The sequence below is a fragment of the Lactuca serriola genome, chromosome 5 (assembly GCF_051521515.1).
Source record: "Lactuca serriola cultivar US96UC23 chromosome 5, Lser_US96UC23_V15, whole genome shotgun sequence".
Classification (NCBI taxonomy): Eukaryota; Viridiplantae; Streptophyta; class Magnoliopsida; order Asterales; family Asteraceae; genus Lactuca; species Lactuca serriola.
The window spans coordinates 222770407-222775193 of record NC_136412.1 but is presented as its reverse complement, the minus strand read 5'-3'; positions in this window follow the sequence as shown (position 1 = coordinate 222775193).

Here is a 4787-nt window from a genome sequence, read left to right as displayed (position 1 = left end):
ATATGGAGTCGTTCAAATGAGATCCAAAAAAGATTAAGAACCTAAGAATCAATTAATTAAGGAAAATGCTTAATAAAACACGGAATGACATAAATTGTAATTATCAATAATAGAAGGTCTGCTCTGTATCATATTAACGAAAAAAACACGCTGGCAATTTCATAAATATATAACACATATTACTGGATTCATTAATTTGCCAGAACAATTCAAAACCCTAATTCAATTCACGACTTTTTCAAAATAACAAAACCTCCCTAATTCAAATCACTACAACTCGATCAACGATCATTCAGACAAAATTCTAAAACAACATAAATATATTCAGTACAATGACAAAAAGACGGAAAACAAGAGAATTTGGAGAAAAATCGATCGAGAATTCAACTGATGAAGAAATGACTCAAACACACAAAAAAAAAAAACAAAACAAAAAAAACAAAAAACAAAAAAAAACCCAACAAAGTACGAACATTTCAGCTAAAGAAACTCAATTCACACCGATCAAAACTACGACAGAAAAAGAAGAAACATCGAAGAGGATGATTTCAGCAGAAGAATTTCAAGTTACAAACATAACAACACTTATAAAAAAAGGTGAAACCCGAAATACAGTATAAAACGTAATAAACTCAAAAAAGTTGAAAAATGAACAAATATTAGATGATTTTTATTTAAAATCTTCGTATTTACTTATAACATATTTTTTTTTAAAGTGTGTATTTCCTAAACTGTGAATAAAGATCTTATAGATTTGAATATAAAAACAATTTTAAGTTAACATTGTAATAATGATTTTAAACTAGGAATGTTGAATTTTATAATGTGAATATATATATATATATATATATATATATATATATATATATATATATATATATATATATATATATATATATATATATTAATGATTTTATAAATTTATATATTTAAAATAATGATTTTAAACTGTGAATGATAATAATGATTTAAAATTGTGAGTATAGAATATATATATATATATATATATATATATATATATATATATATATATATATATATATATATATATATATATATATTGTCACACCCCCGAACCTAGACGGCAGAAACGTCCGGGGGCGGACGACTTCGTGTATAGTATCATAACAATTGAATATGAATGAAACATAGCAACCAAACATCATACATTGAAGATACACACTTACATAGTTTACATATTGAATTTTTTTCATCAGTTACACAAAAGTAAGAAAGTAAAATTTTTTGAAGACGCACCACTTGATCTTATAGTCGAACTTATTACCTGCTACTGCAATTCCTGAGAATACAAGTCATTTTGAAAAGCGTCAACTAAAAAGTTGGTGAGTTCATAAGCAGTTTTGTATAAAAATGGTTTTTGTACTTGTTTAGAATAGTTTTCATAGCGCTTTCATAAATTCGATATTTTCTAAAAAGAAATGTTTTGAAATATTTGTGTTTGATCTTATATTAATGCATGTGTGTTAATGTTTACGAAAATAGAAAGAGAATGATTTCCAGACTAGGGATGTTATTCGGGTCGGAACCGAACCGAACCGACCCGAACCCGAATAAACCGAAAACCGAATAAGGGTAATTATATGAACCGAAAACCGAAACAAATAAACAATACGGGTTCAGTTCGGTTCAGTTCGGATATTATTCGATTCGGTTCGGTTCCGGCCCGAATAACCCAAATAACATGTACAAGATGATTAAGGAGCCGAATAACCTGAATAACCCGAATAACCGAAATAAAATTTACAATGTGATTATAAATAGTGTATTTTGTATGACTTTTTTAGCTTATGATAAACATAAATAACACGGATTAACTATTCTTGATATATAAAATGTAAAATCCAACCACCACATTCTTAAGATATAGTTATTAAACAACATATTAAACACTAATATCTAAAACACCCAAAAATCTATCTATAAGTATATAAGTTAAACATTAAACATTACTTGGGTATTTTGGGTAACGATCAATAGAACACAAGACCGAATAAGCAATCATGAAAGTGGAAAAAAAATGTGACTTTTCTTATTCGGTTCGGTCCTTTTGGACCAAATAAGCCCTTATTCGGGTAACCCGGACCGAAGAACCCGAAAACCGAATAAGCCTTAAATAGACACCCGAAAACTGAATCGAATTGATTATTCGGGTCTAATTCGGTTCGGTGCGGTTCGGTTTTCAGTTCGGTTCGGGTTTTCGGGCCAAATTCTCATCCCTATTCCAGACAACCCGATGTTGTGTGCAATAGATAATGTTGAAATCTCAACCCCGGTGGTTGAGTACCGGTGCTTATAGATTGTCGTTTTATCAAAAAGAAGGTTTCCCGTTTTATCCCAAAAAGAAAATAGAATGGTTTCCTGCTTTATCCTAAAAAGAAAATAGAACAGTTTCCCGTAAATCTTATAACGTTAATTCCTCTAAGTGAGTCGTTATAACCATACTAAATAATGACAATTTCGCCTGTCTTTGCGTCTTTGGGACGCCAACGGAATAGGATAAGGTTTTTGTCACCCTAGACTGCCTTAGTCTAACTGTAGCGAACAGCTCAGGTGTGGGGTGTCACCCCCGTATAGATCTATACACAAACTCCCGCTTTCCCTCTAGGAAACTCTGGTTATAACTACAGGCTACGATTGTACACTCAAAGGTGTCAACCGACATGTCTCACTAGATCCTTAATCGAAAATTTACACGGAAAAGAAAGAAGAACACATATAAAACTCATTCTCATGCCCAATAAACCTGTAAGTGGACCACTAAGGCCCACTATACGTATCTTTTATTTCCAGGCACAAAAGGAATATGAATGTCTACCCTGAGCCCAATATACATATAAAAGGACACTAAGGCCCACTAAACATGTATATTATTTCCAGACCCAATAAGGATAAAAATATCGTTTTTAACCCGTTTGTTATTGTTTTTTTTTTTTATTTTAGCTCGATTATTTTTAAAATTGATATAGAAAACCCACTTTTTGTAAAAATGACCTTTTTGGCCCAATAAGCCACAAAGTTTTCAATTAAGACCCAATTATAGTAAAAATAACACTTTAGCACCCATTTTGTTCAAAACTTGTGTTTTTGAACTAGTTTTTGGTAAAAATAACATTTTAAACCCAATTTTGTCAAAAATATCATTTTTGGCTTGATTTTTTTTGAAATACACATTTTTCGGGTTTTTGGCTTTTCTGACCTGGTTGTTAGAAAATTTGTAGAAAAATCATCGTAAGTCGAAATTTGGATCCGTAAATTCTGGAAGTTTGGAAATTTTGTCTACCTTGTTCAAAATTTTTCTCATAATTTTTATTGGCTTCTAACAAGTGTGAAATTTCTCACCTTCAAAGGTTGGTCCGAAACTATTTCAAATCTGATAGGCAGTTTTGTAAAATTCGCCAAAAATAGTAGAAAACTAGTATGAAAACGTGATAGTGGTCATTTTAAAGGTAATAACCTGACCGTTTTGCATGTAAAACCGTTTTGAAAAAGATTAGCATTAAGGAGGTCAAAACAGTTCGATATTGGACTAAAACTTTTCTGTCAAGGGCTGATTTTTGAGTTTAAGTTATCTAAGTTTGTTCACAACACTTGTTTTTGCTATTTTAAGTGGATAAATCCCAGATCTACAAGTTTACAAGTATTATATGTGAGGACACATACTTTTCTCAAGGTTTATATGAAGATCCAAGTGGTAAACTTCTTTTTCAAGTAAAGATCTAAAAGTTAAACACATAAACATGCATATATAGATAGATCTAACACAAAAGCACTTGTATTCTCCCCCAAAAACATTATAAAACTGAAAATAAGGGGGTATGAAGCTCACCTGGGGGTTTTTGAGATGTAGATGAAGAAGGAGATGAAACTTTGAACCTAGCTTGAGTTCCTTGAGAGATCTCGAAATGGTGGTTGATCAAGAGGCTTAAACTCAATCCTTGTTGATGATAAATCTCGAAAATGCTTGTAGGAACAAAAGGGGAAGCTTATTTAGAGCACAAGTGAGGAGATGAGAGTGTTTTGTGTGTTTTTGTGGTGTCTTGGCCGAGAATAAGGGAGGGGAGAGGAGAAAGAGGTTGTTTGACTTTTTATTAGGTGATGGGATTTGTATGGGTGTATGATGGTCAAAAGCATAGAAGTATGCTAGATAAAAATGAGTTGGCATGTGAAATATCCCTTTCTTTTTCCCCCTTTTTTTTAAATGGGCTAACCAAACCCAAGAGGGAGTTTTTGGCCCAAAAGAAAGGGTTTTTGGGTTTTAAGGCCCAAAGTTAGGAGGTTTCGGCCCATTCAAGAAGGTTGTTTATGGCCCAATAAGGCCCACTAAGAGAGTCTTGGTCCTATAAGGGTTTTAATGTGATATTAAGGCCCAAAAATGATTGGGCTTGGCTAACTGGATCGACTTTCGGGTTTATATGAGATTGTTTTGACCTAAATGTCAATGTATAAAAGTAGAGTTTTAATGGCATTGAAGTTTTGAAGTTTGCTAGATGAGATGTTGTAAGGTTGTGACATATATATATATATATATATATATATATATATATATATATATATATATATATAATGATTTAACTGTGATATGTGATAAATGATAAATGTTGAGATTATAAAATATAAAATTACAATTTTAACTTTATGTATGTATCACATATGAAGAAATGACAATAGAACAAACAAATGTATTTAAAAAAGAAAAATTATTGTGAATTTACCTTTATATATAAAATATCAAATATTTAATATTAACACATGCTTTAATGTTAAAA